The sequence below is a fragment of the Diadema setosum genome, chromosome 13 (assembly GCF_964275005.1).
Source record: "Diadema setosum chromosome 13, eeDiaSeto1, whole genome shotgun sequence".
Taxonomy (NCBI): Eukaryota; Metazoa; Echinodermata; class Echinoidea; order Diadematoida; family Diadematidae; genus Diadema; species Diadema setosum.
Window position 1 is genome coordinate 20,831,163 of NC_092697.1, and position 22,130 is coordinate 20,853,292.

Genomic DNA, 22,130 nt, shown 5'->3' on the forward strand with positions numbered 1-22,130 from the left:
AAAAACTACCCTTTGTAGCTATACATTTTCGCTTTGGAAAGTAAGGGGGCGCACCGGGTGCAACTGTGGGCAAAAACTTTCAGCAACATCGGGAGAATAGCATTGCGATTAAATGCGAGCGAGCGAGCTTGGAAATTTTGACATTTTACGGTCCAAAAACACCTTTTGTAGTTATTTTTTCGCTTTGGAAATTAAGAGGGGCGCAACGGGCGCAACTGCTGGCATTTACTGGCAGCAACATCAGGTTTTTTTTTTTTTGTGTTTTGTGTTTTTTTTTTTTTTTGGGGGGGGACCCTCCGTTGGTATCAATAGATATCTCCACCCACGGAACTTTTGCATTTTTTTTCTAAACTGAAGTAACAGACCTGGTGCACACTTTAGATGAAATATTTTAAAATATGTTAATCTAAAGTGTATTAAGTAGAAAGGACTGAACAGGGAGGGTATAGGAGGCATGGGGTAGGCCTAACCCCTCTTACACGAGGAATGTGTTCCTACAATTGAGCCGAAAACCTTTCTCGGGCAGTTTGAGCATAGTTCTCACGACGAATGTGCGAACGTCATGTGTACCATTGCTAAAGTATGGCCAGTCACATGCACGAAGATCACGCGGTGAACAGCGCAAATTTACCAAGAATGACGGGAAAAATGTTTCTAGGGAAAGTTGAAAGCTGTCTTGAGTTGAAGTCATACAATACTTTGTACAACGGAGCGCCCCGAGATTAAGGGTATCCAAAGGCCTGGTCACACTGCCCAAAAGTCGCGTAAACGCATGAATCCCGAAAGAAATTTGGTTGTGCGTGCTTGTCCGTCGAGAATTTTCGCTGATTTACGCGATGAAAATCACTGATGAATTGCGCAGGGAACTACGAAAAGATCACGCAAAAATCACTAACAAACCACGCACTTTCAGCGCATAGGCACCAACGGCGTAAATCCGTACTGAGGAGTGGGGGGGGGGGGGGGATAATCGGCGATAGTCACCATCACCACGATTACAAGCCCATAACTGGACCGGCGCAGCCTTGGGAGGGGTGGGGTGGAGAAGCTTGGTGCCCCCACCCCCCCCCTCAACACGCACACACACACGCATCAACACACACACAGTGGCGTACCATGGGTCAAGACATTAGGGGGGCACCTCGTGGAAAAGTAATTTTGAGGATGTGTGTATGCTTATGCGTGCTTGCGTGTGTATGTGTGTGTGCGCGTGTGTGCGTGCGCTGTCAGTCTGCAAACTTAATGGGGACTACAGCACATAACGATATGTCATACATTCCACAGCGCAGCCATTGAGCAACATTTGTAAGTTTTTTAGAATGACGGCGTGAAACAACAAATTATTTGGAACAACATCAGGAGAATTGCATAAAAATTGAATGCGAGCGAGCGTTGAAAATTTTGACATTTCACAGTACAAAAACTGCCGTTTGTAGCTATATTTTTTCGTTTTCGAAAGGGGTTGCGCACCGGGCTCAACTGCTGGCAATTACCGGCAGCAACATCAGGAGATTGGCATAACGATTAAATGCGAGCGAGCGAAGCGAGCGAACTTGAAATTTTTGACATTTTACAGTCCAAAAACTGCCGTTTGTAACTATATTTTTTCGCTTTGGATATTAAGGAGGGGAGGGAAGCATCGGGCGCAACTGCTGGCAATTACTGGCAGCAACATCAGAAGAATGGCATAACGATTAATTGCGAGCGAGGGGAGCGAGCGAGCTTGAAATTTTGACATTTTACAGTCCCAAACCTGCCGTTTGTAGCTCTATTTTTTGCTTTGGAAATTAAGGGGGGCGCAACGAGCGTAACTGCTGCCAGTTACTGGCAGCAACATCAGGAGAATAGCATAACGATTAACTGCGAGCGAGCGAAGCGAACGAGCTTGAAATTTTGACATTCTAAAACCACAAAACTGCCGTTTGTAGCTATACTTATTCGCCTTGGAAATTAAGGGGGACGCACCGGACCCAACTACTGGCGATTACTGGCAGCAACATCTGGAGAATAGCATAGCGATTGAATGCGAGCGAGCGGAGCGAGCGAGCTTGAAATTTTGACATTTTACAGTCCCAAAACTGCCGTTTGTAGCTGTATCTTTAGCTTCGGAAATTAAGGGGGCGCAACGAGCGTAACTGCTGCCAGTTACTGGCAGGAACATCAGGAGAATAGCATAACGATTAAATGCGAGCGAAGCGAAGCGAACGAGCTTGAAAATTTGGACATTCTAAAACCACAAAACTGCCGTTTGGTATAGCTATACTTATTCGCTTTGGAAAGTAAAGGGGGGCGCACCGGTCCCAACTGCTGGCGATTACTGGCAGCAAACATCAGGAGAATAGCATAGCGATTAAATGAGAGCGAGCTTGAAAATTTTGACATTTTACAGTCCCAAAACTGCCGTTTGTAGCTATATTTTTTTCTATCGCTTTGGATATTAAATGGGGGGGGGGGGCGCACCGGGCGCAACGGGGGATCAGGAGAATAGCATAACGATTAAATGCGAGCGAGCGAAGCAAGCGATCTTGAAAATTTTGACATTTTACAGTCGCAAAACTAGAGTATACCGTTTGTAGCTTTATTTTTTCGCCTTGGAAATTAAAGTGGGGCGCACCGGGCGCAACTGCTGGCAGTTACTGGCAGCAACATCAGGAGAATGGCATAACGATTAAATGCGAGCGAGCAAAGCGAGCGAGCTTGAAAATTTAGACAAAAACTACCCTTTGTAGCTATACATTTTCGCTTTGGAAAGTAAGGGGGCGCACCGGGTGCAACTGTGGGCAAAAACTTTCAGCAACATCGGGAGAATAGCATTGCGATTAAATGCGAGCGAGCGAGCTTGGAAATTTTGACATTTTACGGTCCAAAAACACCTTTTGTAGTTATTTTTTCGCTTTGGAAATTAAGAGGGGCGCAACGGGCGCAACTGCTGGCATTTACTGGCAGCAACATCAGGTTTTTTTTTTTTTGTGTTTTGTGTTTTTTTTTTTTTTTTGGGGGGGGGGACCCTCCGTTGGTATCAATAGATATCTCCACCCACGGAACTTTTGCATTTTTTTTCTAAACTGAAGTAACAGACCTGGTGCACACTTTAGATGAAATATTTTAAAATATGTTAATCTAAAGTGTATTAAGTAGAAAGGACTGAACAGGGAGGGTATAGGAGGCATGGGGTAGGCCTAACCCCTCTTACACGAGGGAAATTTTGTATTATTTTGTAGAATCGAAATTCAGCCATCTTTGGATGAAATATTTAGACAGTTTTCTATCAAAAAAGTAAGAACATTTCCACATCTCGGGAGTTACGAGGAGCAAAATGATATGTTTGCCCCAATACTTTTATGGGGTACCATCCCCCCCCCCCCCATCGACGCCTCTGCATATGAGGGAGCTTTTGTAAGTGAAAGATCTGCTGCATGCTCTTTGATAAAATACTAGGAAATACGTCAATCTCAAAAGTGTTCAAAATCTATCGAAAGGGATCCAGTAGCGGAGCTTTTGCATGCTTATGATTGCAATTCAACGAAATCTGGTGCATAGTTCTGGCGGTATTTGGACAATTTTCCACAAAGAAAGTTCGAGATTTGTCCTTATCTCGGGAATTGCTTGGGGGACAAATGACTTTTCTGCCCCAACACTTCCGCAGGGGTGGGGCAAATGCCTCTTTGCCTCCCCCTCCCCGAGATAGATTCGACGCCCCTGATCATCCCTGGGTATGCCCATAGATGTATCAGAGTCGTCATCGTTTCAGGAATAATTCAGGAAATGGAGGGGGTTCAATTATGGCGGTATGGTTTTAGTTATTGTTTGTTTGTTTGTTTTCGTACATAATTTGCAGATGGTCCCGAGTTGCTCGCGTCATAGCATGTTTACATGTAAGCCTGTGCTATTTGACGTTGTCAACGTCTGGACCATAAAATGTCGATAATACTTTCTTCGCGAGCGAGCGAAGCGAGCGAGCGCTTGAGAAAATTATGTATACATTATCCTACAAGATTGAATACTATTCAGCTCTGTTACCTCTCTGAAGGCGGGCCTTTCAATAAAAATATGTCAATCTTGATAAAAGCACATTTCTGCTTCCTCCATTTTTTCCTCAAATTTCAGGGGGGATGATTGTACAGGCCACCCCCCCCCCCTCCTCCATTTCAGGGGGGATATATCCCCCCCATCCCCCCCCCCCCCCCCGGATTTACGCCCATGATAGGCACGCAAAGGCCCCAAGATAGGGCGAATTCGTGGTTGTGCGCGACGACTGAGGTCGACGGAAAACCACGTATAATCTGCGCATTATCACTCATGAATTGCGTATGAATTGCGCATGATTTGCGCATGAACGCGATAGCGGCAACATTTTCGCAAACGATCACTGATATTCCACGCATATTTCGCGCATTGTTCAGAGGTTTGAACTTTGCACTATCAACGCAAAACTACTGATCGGAGGTTTTTAACTCTGCACAAGTAATTAAACAGAACCTCTGAGCAGCAATTTTATCGGTGCACGAGAAAAGAAAAACCTCTGATCAGTCGTTCTATCTCTGCAGGCACAGCTCGAAACTTCTGACCAGTAGTTTTATCTCTGCACGCATAGCGCCAACCAAGTCTGCGTAGTTTTTATTTCTGCACGCACAGCTCGAAACCTCTGATCAGTGGTTTGTCTGTCCATGTGCAGTAGTTTCTCTGTTTTGCGTCATAATGATGAGGAGGAACACTTGAAGGTGATTACTGCTATAGGTAGCACTTTCCAAAAATTACTCCAAACCTCTCAGGTCAGACCTGGTTCTATTCCTGCACGATTTCCCCTTTTAGTACACATATTTTCTGTTCTGTTGAGATCGATCCACTTTGAATGATAGCAGCCCCCTCTGTTTTTAAACTACAACTTATTTCTCTCAAATTGAACAACCCTTTCCTGAAAAAGAAAAGTTTTGGGCCGTGATAGTGACTCTTAAGCAAAAATTACATCGTATTGACGTAAGGCTGTGGACAACTTGAAAACACAATTTTCTTTTTATAAAGCTGATATAAGTCCAGGAGGATTGTTGCATATTTTCATCATAAGCTGAACACCTCCGAGGTTTTAGAGCATATCTTAGATTGGAGAAAATTAGATGGAACTTGATAGAATATGGAGAAATTCAGAAAGAAAGTATTAGATGACCACTTTGATCGAGAGAATCTTGTGAGATGCATTGGCAAATTTTAAGAATTAGTATGGTAAATTCAACGATTAAGAGGCTGTTGCAAACTTTGCAACAACAACAACAACAAAACATATTATGGACATCGGAAGAGACAGAAAGTTTCAGAAATGAAAGAAAAAAAAAAGACAAATTAGAGGGATACACTTACCTAATGAGTACCCTGATGAAATTACAATAAGAAAGATTTTACATCACTAAACCACTGAATACGATTTCATGGATTTTATTGTGGACGCATGTGACGTATTGTTTAGTTACTAGTTATTTACTGGAAAGTTGAAGGAACAGCGAATTTGAATGCAAGAACACAATGACGTCACGGAGACAGGGTGTGCATACAGGTATTGGGTCGTATAGTTCTGACCTTACGGTAGTAAAGACAGTAAGCTTTAAGATGATACCAAATGTGACGACTGTTATTCTAATATTACAGAAGAAATATAATAAATCTAATCAATCAAAGTGGAGTTTCCTCATCTTGTATAATAAGCATTGACCGAGCTTCAAGATGACAGTATACCATACATGACGACTAGTATTCTATATTACAGAAATATAGTCAATAATAGTTGAGTTTCCGCATAAACCATTGTTCAACCGTTATCCAATACCAGGCATGACGACTGTTATTTTGATATTACAGAAATGCTATCGATCAAATTCGAGCTTTCTTAAGGAAGCCCTACCATTTGTAAGAATTGTTTAAGCCTTAATATGATACCAAACACGACGACTATTATTCCAGTATTACAGAAATGATTACAATCGATCAAAGTCGAGTTTCCACACAAATGCTGGGTAATGGGTAGAACGGAAAGGCGTATCTGCAGATATCTATGGGTTATACCCAAAGAGATGGCATACTAATAGATCTCTTCGGTTGTAACACATTGTTGTTTCTTTTTGCTGTTGTTGTTTTACTTTTCCACCTGAGAAGGTGGCTGGATAGCACTTATTCAGCTGCACTATCTACTCTTCCATGGCGTCCAGTTTGATATGAGGCGAAATCACTTCACCGGTAACCGTTATGCACCATGCTCTTTTAGATGAATGAATGAAGCGGGAGCATGAACTATATCGTTAAATCTAGTCAACTTGACTTACTGTGTTATGGAGTAGCGACGTTTCACATCCTCTACGGGATGCTTCATCACACCGCCGGACTCCGCAGACCCGTAACAGGGTTGGGGAATTTCGGCATCCCGAAAAGATCTCTGGATATTTTACGTGCATGAGTTGTGACTCTCTCACAAACGGTACCTAAATTTGATGTCTTATCCGAGGGACAGAGTGTACATGATATGAGTATATTTTGTTCATTTATTCATGACGCGCATTGTATCAATGTTATCTTGAGTGACCTAACATGGGTGTCAGCCCGTGCACTAAACAGACAGAGAAGTAAAGTAAGAGACTCAGTGACTGTCATGAACATCATCGCTCTGGGCTTTCGGATTTGTGTTCCAGAAGTTTGATTAACATAATGTACTCAAACTAAATATTCATCATGGCAAGTGTTAAAAGAGAAATATGAATTATTTAGATCGAGATACACATGATAGGTAAATTAGTTCGGTGAAGAGAGTTCGAGGACAAAGGGAGACGAATTTGACACATGCACATTATTATGTGAAGTGAGCAAATACAATGAATAACATGTATGGCAGTTAAACGTAAATTATTGGAAGTACGGTGGGTCTAGGCAATGAATCATGGTGAAGTGGCCCCAAGACAGAGCACACAGAAAGTGATGTATATTAGCTTACTGCAGTCATAAAACTATATGCATGTCTGTTCAAGTGTGTCCCTGCATAATCAGCCTGTAGGCATTTCTAATGCAACCCCATGATAAAAATCCCAAACCATTTCAATGATTATCTCATATCTTTGATAGACACTGCTACATGTAAAGCCTCAAGAAACGTGTGATTCAACCGACATAGCAACGACATGCACTGTACAGTATATTGAACAGCGCCATCTTTTAACAAAACTCGTCTGCTATCTGATCATTCAACACTACGTTGTAGCAATAAACAACTTTCATGGTTGGGATGGTGAATGACACTATAATTAAACAGGACTTTTAATCGCAATAGCTGTGTGAGTTACCAGTAGGCAAACTTCAGTGGAAAGGAAACGAATGCTGGAGGGAGGGCTATCACCAAGCAAAATATAGACACATCAAAACTCGGATTTACATTTTTATCACGTTTCACATCTATTTGTGTGTTTATGTTTGTGATTGCGTGTGTCTATCATCATATAGACATATCCTCGCAATGTCAGGGACTACCATCACATCACTATTATTATCATTACTAGTATTTGTAATTACATAGTCACTAGTGTAATAGATAATCACATTATGATAATGAATACAGGATGATGATAGTCATGTTATGAAAGAGGGGCTGCACAGATACAGTAGCCTTTTGCCTATTATTGCTGTTTGCACATGGCTGGGCTTCATTAGTAAGAGAGGAGAGGAAGTGAGCTGAAAAGGAATATGTTTTCAGAGGTCAAAGTTCTGAGGTGCGCTATGAATTCATCGACCGTTATAAGCGATGCTTTGGTGAACTATAGGGAGCAGTACACGAGTTTGAAAAAATGGGGTATACCTTTAATAGTCCGGTCAATTTGTGGAGATGAACCTGCATGTATCTGCGTTTTTAAAGAACATTAATCTAATTACGCTATTCTGAAACACGGGAATAACAAAGAGAGAAGAAACTACAATAAAAAAAAAATGTGTGCATAAACAGCTGGGGTGTGTAGTCACAAGCAAATATGCCGACTTCGTCTGAAGACGTTACCAAGATTAGATTTCTTAAGATGAAACGATCATCTTAAAACAAGCAGAAGACTAGCAACAAAGAAGCTGAAAAGATATCAGTCGTTCTAAGTAGGCCTACTTTGCTTGTTTACCAAAGCAAAATAAGGCATGCTGCTAGGAGGACTGATGTCACAACTACCAGTATACTACAGGATTATTGATCTATTCGTTCATGATCATTCCAGTCAGTAAATGGAATTGGAGGCTTTATCATAAATATGTCACACGACAGGGCTGAGCCCATCTAAGATACACTAGACTAACTTTACCCTTGCCAGTGGCATATCACAGTGTGTTCATAGGTTGGAGGTGTGAAAGGGTTGATAGTTTTAGTTGAAATTGCTCTTCAGGCTTCCAACTTTATTGTGAGAGAATGAGAAACCTCCTACGAAATATGAAAGAACACGCAACTCTTAGAGGAATCCACAGTTTATTTGATAGAAATTAATTGGTTTTGAAATGACTGAGATACATTGTATCTAAAACAAAGCGATCAGAATCTAATAAGAGGTGGGACCCACCTTTAATTAGGATCGCTTTGTTTCAGCAATGTCAAAACTGATTTTCATCAAATAAACTTTGAATTCCACTTAGAATTGTATGCGTTTTAGTATTTCATAAGTGTTTTTTAATTATCCCACAAAAAGTTAAAAGCTGAATACCCATCTCAATTAACAGTACACCATCCCTTAAACGATAGAGATGTATGATTGTGTAGATATATATTGCCCTAGCACGGACACGTAAAAGAACAGCCAGTGGCTGAAACATGTATCGTACTAAATGAATAATGATATTTAGGAAAAATGACAAATTCTCGCAAAAAACCAATGTGAAACAGGGTCTTTAAAAAAAAGATAAGACATCAGTTTGCAGAAAGAAAGGAATAACGCAATGAGGAGAGCGCCAGTAAATCCTAACCAACCAAGGTTCGGTAATCCAAAACACATAAATTAGTTATACGGAGATGTTCGCTAATCTCACTCATTAGATACCTCCTGTAACCGAGTTTAAATTTTTCTCCACACACAGGGTATATAATATGTGTATGTGAACATCAAACACTGACTTTTGATGTATTTTCTGAGAAATTACATGTTTCGTTTAAGGTTTATTTTGTTAAAGGTTACTTATCATCATCATTAATACTGAAATTAAAAGACGAAGGCAATAGATAAAAATTCATACATTCAAGCGTATGGCACAATGTGCCTGGTTGATATCGTTTACCGACTATTGCTAGTCACCTATAAAGGGTAAGTCACGAAAACGTAAAGTGGGGATATGGACAATGAGGTGGTTACGATGTTGCAACTTTGAAAGATTTATATGTCTCCTTTGGGTTAAAAAGCACAACATGCATGATTGCAGTGGCAGTGAAATTTGCCTACTGGTTAGACTGAACCTTCATAGGCAGCTAGACACGTACCTTCTAAAAACAACATCACCACTACCACCACCACCACCAACAACAACAACAACAACAACAACAACCAGCAGAAAAAAAAAACTGCGCTAAGGCCTCTACCACGGACAGTCTTGGCTGTCGTTTTCCGAAGTGGGATTTCATCTGGAAAAAAAAAAAAGGCTAGTGGAGATTTCAATGATTTTCTAGAGGTACTTATAACTTGACCTAGTCCAAGGCAAAGGTTCAGAAAAATCCGAAAGATTACAAGAACTCTTGCAGAAGGTTCGTCTAATGCAGGTGATTGGAATCAATGGCGCACTTGGGTCAGTTACCATGGTTACTGGCTGCGGTTTACTAACAACCTGACATGTATGACAGCACATGTCTTGCAAAATTTCGCCACAAAGCTTTGCTACGTACTACTAGAAAATGTTTTGAAAATATAATCAAATACCTTCTCTTTGTAATCTAAATAATAGACCCTAGTATATTCTATGCAATTATCAAAACTAAAATGTTCATTTAGGATTTCACGTATGTTATGTAAGGCTGAATACCGAGGAGAGCGTAGATAAATATGAATTTTGTAGGATATTTGGCAACAAAGTATGTCTCTTTGATATTCTGAGAAAAAATATTTTGTGGAACATAGTACAGTTTACGTGGACACTTGCACGTATATTCAAATAACTGAATCATATTCATCACAGTATGATATCATTTGAACTAAACATAGGTATGAAATAACTCTCCTGATCACATATAATGGCGCATGTAGGCATTATGAAGCTTGTTCTGGATTTCTTTAACTAGCATCATTGCAGGGGAGACTAAAATCGTTCGTATCTAGTTAAGTGATTGATATTACATCCCGGCCTGAATAATTCTTAATGGTCTATAAGATAGGACGGACGTACCTCCTGACCTACAGTTCACGCTTCATTTGATGCAAGGCACAAATCAGGCCTGTATCGAATTAGCACATAATGTCCGATACTTCTCTTTCACCAGTCTTGTTTACCTCGTCGCAATGCAGCGGTCCACTCAGATTTTAAAGTCACCAGTCCTTGTTGAGAGACTAGTTCGTTCGGTGAGGATAAAACAATTTGATGTTCGAAGAGCTGGTGATAACCTATCGGGAGAATGACTGCCCTAACTCGTCGTGGGCTTTGCGTCATGTTGGCTGGCCGAAAGGACACGCGAACGGTGTATCTATCAAGATCCGGTGATGCTTGCACCTGACTTGCTGGGAAAATGCACACGAACAGTTCGGAGTATGGATACATGGAAACTGGGTTTATCATATCCTCATCGTTCCGACCGGAAAGCAAAAGTGACGAAATGATGGTGTCAGTGGAAATATTGCTATGACATTAACGGATTCTGTAAGGAAATTCTGAGGTATTATTTGACTATTTTGCAAATTACCTTAGCATTCAAAGCTAGCTTGAGAAATAATCACCTAGAAGTCAAACGTAACGGCATCATCACTACTCTAATTCCCCAAAACCCTGCCCTAGGCTGTGACTGTTCGACAACAACATGGTAAGTACAAAGTAAAAGCAAGATGTGGGGGAAATAAATTTATTTTGGCCTCAAATTTGGCCATCTGATGACGCCAATTGATTTAATTATGTATATATATATATATATATATATATATATATATATATATATATGTGTGTGTGTGTGTGTGTGTGTGTGTGTGTGTGTGCGTGTGTGTGTGTGTGTGTGTGTGCTTCCGGTCTCTGCCTTCGTCAGATCTATAATGTCTAGCAACTACAATACTGAATAAATACCTGTAAGTTTCATGAGTGTTGAGATATAAAGAAATGGTGTGATACATGTAATGTAGGCATAACCCGAATCGTACAGAATCAGAGTGTGCATAATTTATATATATATATATATATATATATATATATATATATATATATATATATATATATATTGCATTATATGTGGGTTACAATGACGTTATTTGGGCAGATGCTGATACACATTATTATTAACAAATGTCAATTTAGAAAAGAACCTATGAGAAAATACAAATAACAACGAATTTACTGGTTCTTGAGCAGCTTGGCCTGCGTGTGTGTTGTATAAAAGTGAGGAGTGGTGTAATTGGTAAGGGAGTATCGGACATAGATATCATGATCAGGGTGTTTCGTTCAATGGGGATCGTAATTGTAATTCACCATACATGCCATAAGCTTGAGATTTCAACAAAATAGAGATTCATCAAAAGGAAATGTTACAAACGTTATAAACAATATCAGTGTTCATTCACATTATTTTGGTATCACATCTATCGGTTAGCTCCCTGGCGTTATGAATTCAGTATATCACTGACGAATGTTTGATTATGATTGATTAATACTTTTTTAAACATAAGTCTTTGACTACGAAAGTACACTTCTGGGCTACATGTGTCTTTTGGGCGCCACTCAGAAATTCTGCCTCACAAGGAGATACCGTAAAGAATTTTTCATTTTTTTTTAAATAAAAGCTCCGTTTGTGGGTAGAATATGTTAGTATTGATTGTCGCATGTCGTATCAAAGCTCAGTTCATTATGATCTGTATCATTTATCAGTCACCAGTATTAAGTTCCTGTTACTGGTACATGATCAATGGAAAGAAAAGTGCATTATGTAGTGAAAAGGGTAGTGGGGAAAGCAATTTTGTCTTTCACGATACATGTACGTTATAGTCCAAGAAGACAAACTTTCTCCTGAAGACTGCAGAGTGGTAACCTGAACCAAATGCTCTGGTCTATTAAATATACGCCGTGCTAGTTCATCAAAAGGGAACTTAAGATATCGACTGGTGAAAATGATACTTTAAACATGATAAATACGTTGAGTAGAGAGGCAACCCTAACTTCAAAGAAAGTCCATAAGCAACACAAGAACAAATAGTAGGAAAATTGATGATTGTGATTCATGTTGGAATAAAACACGCTTTAGAACAGTTTGTTCCATAGGGGCTGTTCATAAGTAAATCATTGAGAGTGTTGCACTGTGAAATAAGCAACGTCAAAGGGTTCTGTATAATATGAAATGTTTATGCAAAGTAGGGCCTTTTCTTTACGGATGATGGTTGTTTTTCCAACGGGTTGTTATTCCGAAATACTAAACTAGCATTTGATACCTAGATGTTCGTTAATTCGAAAATTAAATAGGGTTTGTCGACGCGAACGTTTGTGTCGTTATTCTGAAGGTTCGTCATACCCCCATCTGACTAGACGGCAATCGCGCCACGATTTATGACTTTTTTCACATATCGCCATGGTCGCCATGGTCGCCTTCCTAGTGAGATGGGGGCCTTAGTCCAAAAATGAAATAATGTTCGTAAATCCGAAAAAAAGAAAGGTGTTTACTAATGTACCTTCGGAATTACGAGCCTTGTTTTGTTATCAGATTAACGAACCTTTGGAATAAAGAATCGTTTTCCCTTCATGTTCGTATAAACAAACCTCCGAAATCATTCTTGTAATTCATCTGTCAATTCATTTTCGAAATTATGAAATAACGAACCTTAAGATTACGAATCTTCGGAATAACGAACCTACGGAATAACGAACTTTAACCACTCTTTACATTCACTTTGTTACGAAATATACGCACTCAGATTTAGCGGGGTTTCAAGATGTATAGTCAACCGGCAATGCTTTAGAAATGAAAATACAAACAAATAAATGGAAAAAAAATCACCGCTTCAATTGATTATGCAGGTCCAATTAATTGCGACCATTTACCTAATTCTTGCATGTCTCGTGTGTGTGTGTTTGTTTGTATGTGTGTAAATGTTTATCGAAATCTTGTCCCTTTTCTCCCTATCCTTCTCAACAGCACGTCACATATGACATTTAATATATCATTCATTTTGTCATAAGGGCTGCAACAGAATAAAGCCTTGCATGTGCTGTAGTGTTTCTGTTTGTTTATTATATTGCTCATCTCATCCTACAATGCTAGTCTAGTATAGTACACAAAAGAGCTGCACTCCTTGCTATGATATTTTCATTCATCCATAACCGCGATACAGATACCAGGGGATCAAATCAAATCGAATCAACCGAATGAATGAATGAATCAATTGATGTTTACATGAAAAAGAAATAACACTGCAAGTTTACATAAAATTATTTTCATCTCTTTCTAAGCCAGGTATAGAGGACACAGCCCCACATTGATTAAGGTTTAAAGGGAAGGTGTTATTCTTAAACATGACTATACCCAATGCCTACAAACTATTGAAGCAGTAAGGATACCATCTCATCTTTGTCTCAAACTTCAAATACTGCCCATAACTCCCATGATTTTTGGTTGGCACAAGTGATAGGGTCATACAAAATTAATGTTGGCTATTAGAGTGTGTCATAATATGCTTCTTTGTCTTGTACCGCGGTCTAGCAAAAATGGTCCTGGATTCCCGAATACTGAATTCGTTGCATTTTATCGGCCTGTCGTTTTTTGAAACCTGATATCAAAACCATGCCCAACGTAGTAGCAGTACATGATTCATGCATAGTTCAAAAGGTGTTTTGAAATCAGTGTCTTGATTGATGTTGTTAATAAATTGTTAATGCAGAATGGAATTTCGAGAAGGTACGGAGTGTTTGTTGTCATTGTCCATGTTACCAATATCTGCATTAACGGACAAGTATGTACATCGCAATATCAGTTTCAAATATAACACCTCATATTCTGAAGTAATTGACTTCTTTGCACACATGGCTTTCGACAGACTTTTCATCGCAGATTATTCGACAAAATTTATAGATATGACATAAGGAGTTCCGACACGAAACTCATATTTTTGATGACCTCAATTGATCCCTAAATGCACAACAGTGCCCTGTTGCATAAAAAGATGCAGTAAAGCATAACTTGAACGTAAATCAACTATCAGTCAATCAGATTTTGAGTATTAAGAGACTGAAGTTAGATTCATTAATGATCTCATTAATGATCTCAGCTTTTATGGAATTGCGTCATCAATTTTCTTGATGAGCACAGTAAACATTGTAATTCCCACAATAAAGTCACCAAAACCGATACACAATAATCAATCCCTCGTATGTTGATATTATGTAACGATAGGTTTAATGTTAAGCCAGAGAGACTATAACAAGACTACGTCATGTCTAGGTATTTCTGGGTATGTCAGAGCTTTTAAGTTATAGAATGGAGAATACAAGCCACCGGCGTAGCCAAGGGGGGGGGGGGGGGGGGGAGGGAGTGAAGGGGTGGACCCCCCCCCCCAAAAAAAAAAAATAAAAAAAAAATAAAAATAAGAATGGATCGGGGATTTGAAAGGCGGGGAAAATGGAAAATTGCGTGTATACTTTATGCATGTAAAGCCGCTCCCTTTCAACTTTTTTTTTTTTCAAGTAAGATTTTTGTTCCAATATTTCATTCAAAGTGTGCTCCAGATTGTTGAATTCCAATTATGAAATTGCAAAATCTCTCTAGGTTGGGAGGGGGATACCCACTCCCATCCCCGTGCCCTTTTCCCTATCCTTAGTACACTTTTCAGATTGACACACACACACACACAAAAAGAATAATTCTAAGTCCACAAGACAATTATCACTTAAATGAACACAAAAAAAAAAATCAAAACGAAACATACGAGATATCCCAATTTCAACTTTAAAAAGGCAAAAGCTACCTCGTGTGAGAAGGATTGGGATAGCACTCTCCCACGCCTTCTCCCCCATGCATACTCGTACACTAAGGCTACTGAGCTTTGAACAAAGACATTTTTCCAAATGTGCCACGACCTGTGTGCACCAGATCATTTAACTGCAATCATAAAAATACCAAATCTCTCTCGTAGAGGGGTGTGTAGGCCCAGGGGAAAAGGACTTATCTCTTTCCACATCCTCCTGCTTTGTTTCCTTCCACAGACTTGCTACACTTCTCCGATTGACAAATTTTTAGATATTCTGACATAAGTGTGCGCCAGATCGTTGAATTTCAGTTCTAAAAATGAAAAAAGCTCCCTGGAATATGGGAGAGGTACCTTGCCATCCTTCCAAGCTGCTTGGTCCCTTCTATAGACTTAATACACTTTGGAAAATGACAATTTCCGAATATACACACACACACACACACACACACACACACACACACACACACACACACATATATATATATATATATATATATATATATATATATATATATATATATATATATATATATATATGTACTAGTTATATACTAGTAGTGAGTGTGAAAGGTGTGTTTTCAGTCGTTAAACCCCTGGGCAGTCTCATCTTAGTAGTGTGTAGGTGAGAGAAAGGATGAGACGATAGACGTAGCTTGAATCCTCACAGTTTGATTTTTATTCTCAAGCTTTCGGGCCTTGCCTTTTATCAAGACTGAGGATCAAAGAAATCGGACAAAATAATTATGATGGATACAGAACATGATAAAGATATTGTATACAAAAAATTATTTTCAAAACAATAGTGAAAATAATAACGATAATGATAGGGGCAAAAACAGCAGAAAATAACAAAACTAATAGGAGTGTATGTATATATAGGAGTGTATAGAGAGAGATTGAGATACACACAATCTCTCTCTCTCTCTGTATATATATTGTACATTATATTATATATATATATATATATATATATATATATATATATATATATATATATATACACAGAGAGAGAGGGAGAGAGAGAGATTGTGTGTGTGTGTGTGTGTCTGTATGTGACGTGTATATGCTTCATCTATTTTTCCTGAGTTTGTATTCATATTGCAGTTGAGAAAGTGCGCGTATTGTGTGTATACATTACTGCACCATATCTGTGTGAAGTCTCTCTGCCGTCGTTTGCATGTTACGGGCAATTCAATTGCGGAGCGATGTATCAAGGTTTGCGTAGCCCGTGCAATATTGTGTAGCGATAGTGCGTGTATTAGGAATTCGCAGTTGTGAGTCACTGGTCTCGCGGAGCAAATATCATCCGACCATGAATCTCATTACAGCTCAGTGGCGTAATCGGCTCAGACCTCAATCTACTCTTGTCAAATTTCGTTCACTGTGTCTAAAATGGGAGTTTGTGCCGCTGACACTAGCGATTCATTTTCTGTTTGCATCAGCACCGCTTACCCGTACCTTTCATCGACTAAAATCAATGGTGCGAAGGGTGCCGAGGTCATTGTTAGCAAGCATGTCTCACATCGGTGCCGTTTGCCCTTGTCTTATTTTACCCTTTTTAAAGGTTATTACCAAATGCATAAAGCTAATTTAGCGTCTACAATATTGTTGCTCATCTTTTCCTTAATTTCAGAAATGAATATGCCAGAAATAATGTCATTAAAAAGATACTCGTCCCCGTATTTTGCACGTAATCTTGAAAATCACTACCGTTATCTTCATCACATCTCTCAAACGCCAACGTTTGGCTCTGATTTTATACAAAAGATTCACTATTTTACGGCAAAGCTACTATAAGAAAATGAGCAGCCTCAATCATTCTCAAGTCTACGAGAAAGTTTGCTTTACCATCGCCATAGAACAACGACGCGACATGTCGAAATACTCAATAACATACACTTGAATGAAATTATGTCAAACGTACAGTGTTGGACTTAAAATCTATGAATTTCTTTGTCTTGAAGTCTTGATCGACACATCGCCCTGCGTCTATGTAAATAAGCACCGATGATTCAGTGCGTTAGAGTAACTGTGATTAAAAAAAGAAAAAAAAAATCATGGACATACATACTCGGGTTCGACTCGAACCAATCCGAGTCCAACCAGAGTATGTATGCCCATGATTTTTTTTTTTTTTTTTAAATCAGGCTCCAACTAAAGCACTTAATAATTGGTACTCATTTACATTGATGAAGGGCAACTTGTCCATCGGCAGCAGTATTGGGCTCGTAGGTCTTTACTTTATTGTATTAATTTCCAGTGTGGGTTTAGATCATGTTTCGTCAGAGCAGACAAGCATCATCTTCGTGCTTCCCCCTTAAAAAAAAAGGTTTAAAAAGCGGTCATTTCAGCCCAAGTGGGACAAGGTAGGGTGATATGTAACGGACCCCTCCTCAAGGAAAAGTAAAGATTTTGATTTCACTATCTATCCCACAAAACCCAGAGCAAGACGCAGTCTCTGGTCCTTATGCAAAATCGACGTGGAATAATAGTGACGATGTGTTCCTAAGGGCTGAAGTCAGAATGCTTGATCTGAATGTAGGTTTACAGTATCTCCGATCTTCCGTTATATGAATTGAATAATATTTACAGTCAACGTGTAATAGCACTAAATGTGGAACCATCGTCTCGAGTTATTGGTTGGTATCTGCGCATACATTAATTGTAGCTCTGTGTTAACTCCATCATTGCTTTGATATTACTATGCCATATAAATTATTTTTTTAAGTGTGTGTGTATGTGTGTGTGTGTGTGTGTGTGTGTGTGTGTTTTGGGGGGATAGAGATTCACCCTTACTCCCTATCTGTCTTATTCTCCTAGTACTGTACTGCCACCCAAAGAGGATGACATTGATTATGAAAACCAGCAGTCACCAGGAGTAATGAGATGGCAGTTAGGAGAAAAAAAAAATCCACTGAAACAAAAGGAATCTGCAGGGGAATTGCTTATGAGCATCGGTCGGATATACATGCTTCTATATGACTATGCTGAAGAAGAAAAGAGAAGTGAGCCTACATAGTGTGAACTTGCACTTTGCACTTACATAGAATAACAAAAACTTTTTCAAACTTAAATAAGCAGGACGACAATTTTAGATGAGACATTTTACTGTTATTTTTTTGTCTTCTTTTAAGATTTCAACGTTTTGGAAACAAACGCTGTTGAGGAAATGATTAAAGACAGTGTTTACCATTTGGAGATAAAACAAAAACCTAGCTTTACTACTTCAAAATTGTTCTGAAATGTGATTTAGGGATAGAAACAACCAGTGCACATAGGTATGCATCAAATGCAATAACGTGCTCCCAAAGGTAATCAGTACCTTAAAACCAGTAGCTATTGTTGATATTGGATGAAGAAAAATGACTAGAGAGAGAGGGGGGAAAAGAAAGAGAGAGGAGGAAGAGTGTGAGAGAGGAAAAGGCTAATATAGAGATAGAGGTTGAAAATGGGAGCAAAACAGATATCTGTATAATAAGGTGTTTTTAACTCTTATGATTATTTCCATATTCCATATAGGCTTCACAATCTTAGAACTAAAATAAGTAGTGGAAACCAAGGAGCAGTATTAGCGATATTTGACACATTGTCAAGCATCTTGGAGATTTAAGTCGCAGACTGGTGACACCTATTAGTCCGGGAGCCAGCGGGGGTCAGCCTAGCTGAAAAGGTTACCAATTTTTTATCTATATATCAATTTAGTACATATGCCCCTGACTATGGAAATGCACGTGTGACTGGTTATCGGTGGTGGGTGTGGCCAGGAGGGCCATAAAAAGGACCCTCAAAAATTAGGCTAGCCTAGCTGAAAAAGTAACCTCTTGAAACCTGCGGGACATTGTCAGACATAACCCAAGATTCAATAAAACACCATTGCCAGACGTTTTGGGTGGTGGGGCGTAGTCGCCAGACGCGCAAAAGAGTGGCATGCCAGAATTAGGCTAGCCTAGCTGAAAAAGTAACCCCATGAAAACCACTGGAACTTGTTCGTTACACTTACAGGATAAATGCATGACCATTGCCAGACGTTTTAAGTGGTGGGGGGTAGCCGCCAGACGCCCTCAAAGACCCAACTTTTTCCAGCTAGGCTAGCCTAGCTGAAAAAGTAACCTAATGAAACCCACTGGAACTTGTTCGTTACACTTACAGGATAAATACATGACCATTGCAAGACGTTTTAAGTGGTGGTTCGTAGCCGCCAGACGCCCTTAAAGACCCAACTTTTTCCAGCTAGGCTAGCCTAGCTGAAAAAGTAACCTAATGAAACCCACTGGAACTTGTTCGTTACACTTACAGGATAAATGCATGACCGTTGCCAGACGTTTTAAGTGGTGGGGGGTAGCCGCCAGATGCCCTCAAAGACCCAATTTAACCAGCTAGACTAGCCTAGCTGGAAAAGTTACCTCCTGAAACCCACTGGTAACTTGTTCTTTACACTCAAAGGATAATTGAATGATTGTTGCCAGACATTGTAAGTGGTGGAGGTAGCCGCCAGACGCCCCAAAGACCCAACTCTTACCTCTGCCAATTTTGTTGAAAATCTGTCTCGGATCTTATTAAGGAAATATTAATGGTGGAAGTTCATGCGCAGTTTTGACATGAAGTCTATCTACCATCTTTATGCACAGTATTGCTAAAATTAATAATTTGCACATTTCCCGGCGACGCTTGCACATTTCCCGGCAAAATTGAACTTTTGCACATTTCCCGGCGTCATGTTTGCACATTTCCCGTCGATGAAATTTGCACATTTCCCGGCGAGACATTTGCACATTTCCCGGCGTTTGCACAATTCCCGGCGAGACGTTTGCACATTTTCCCGGTGTTTGCACATTTCCCGGCGTTTGCACATTTCCCGGCTCCACAAGGGTAAGAATGGACTTCAGTATTCGAAGAAAACACGTCGGGAAGATCGCCTGTATTTAACTGATACATGAATGATCCAGGGTATGCATGTGTTGTACGGTGGTACGTGTCTGGCAGGGTTTGGGTCTGATGGTGGGTTTACAAGGGTGGCTTGCTATGTCCACGTGAGTCTGTAAAGGGAAGAATATTGTTTTGTTTTGGGAATACTGGATGACAAAAGCCAACAGTATGATATTATAGACAAGTGAACATCAATTTTTTTCTCTCTCGCTCTCTTTCTCTCTTTTTTCTTATATATATATATATATATATATATATATATATATATATATATATATATATATATATATATATTATATATATAATTGGTTGCTTTTTGTTTATGTCCCAAGCCCTGAAGAAGACCTGTACAAGGGTTGAAAGCTTAGCAGCAATAAAGGGCAATAAGTGAACTGCTGCAACGTCTGCTAGCAGCCCTTCTTCTTCTTCCATCATGACTAGTGTGTATAATACTATGCATGTATATGAATAAACAAATATAACATAAATATATATATATATATATATATGTATATATATGTATATATATATATATATATATATATATATTTATGTATATATATATACATATATGTATATATATATACATATATATATATGTATATATATATATATATATATATATATATATATATATAACATTACGAATGAATGACGGAGTACGTAAGGAGGAGTATCATGCGTTATCGTTGTCTTCACTGCTAAACAAATCTTGTCCTGTTATTTCTCACAATAACCACTTACAACGGAATTTTTCAGAAAATAGTGACTCTTGATGGACATTGTTGTAGAAAAGCTTACGTAGTTGGTTGCCTTGGTGATTCATTCTTCAAGTGTATACGCCAGTCTTGATGTTTTGCTCTCATAGTCAGATCACTAGCTTGTTATAACTGACTACTAAATTTAAAACTCATTTCTCGTTTGTATGCGTGTAATGAGCGTATGCGGGTAACGGGGAACGAGATGGCTTGAAAGTACTCTGAGCATTAGGAAAAACTGAAAAAGAAAACTGAAACACGGTAAAAAAAGACTAGACAAGAAAATGGCCATTCTACCACTTAATGTCACCTTGCGAATAGATTTACTATCTACATAAAACACTACACGAAATTAGCTATACACCTGTACTTCAGTACTCCATGGAGCCGGGTCCGATTATCATGGAATCGTCCTCATACAATGATACACCAAGATACAAGCGAGCAAAGAACATGTGCAGAAATTGACCGGAATTCTCACTACCATGAAAAGCATCCTTTGTTGTATCACTGTGAATTGTCATAGTTGTTGTGTTATTGCTATTATCAACATTTCTCTTCGGCTCCTAGTAAGATAAATTCATTTCCGTAGTAGGAGTATAAGGGAAGATAAGCTACCATCCGTCTTGTGTGCAAAACAAAGAAATAGTATGCGATATTTCTCATGTTTATCCTGCAATTGCAGGATAGCTATTTTAAGCAACACGTAAGTACACACAAACAACGTTCGAAATAATTACAGACTGTAACCTATGCAATTACCTTGAACAAGTCAATGTATTGTCAAAGGATAGTATGTCAAATGACTCGCCTGTCTTTGCGAGGTTCTATTATACTGCGACACATGTCGTCTTTCCTTCAAGCATGTTTTGCTTGAATTTATACATTTGCATTTATCGACATTAAGTAAGGAAGTGTGTGCTACGGGTAGGGATAACGAACCTGCTGAAATATCCTAGTTATTTTGTAGGTTTTATTCAATCAAAACTGTCCACAATTCTACGATGATATCATTTGTGTTGTTGTTTGTTGCACTGCTGTCGCAGCCGTCAGGGTTTTTTTTTTTTTTTTTTAATGCATATCTCTCGTGGTTCTGACAGTGAAAATTTCCATTTTTGTATATTTTGTATATCCATGCTTTTGTACAATTTCATTTTCAATTTCATTTCGACTTATCATCAGAAGTATGATAATGTTTTCCGAGAAGAAGTATATTGCCGTGATCTACTCAGCGAATTACATACCTTCATTTTCTTCGAGGCCAAGAAAACGCAGGGCTGTATTTTCCATACCGTATACAATCTACAGCAAGCAA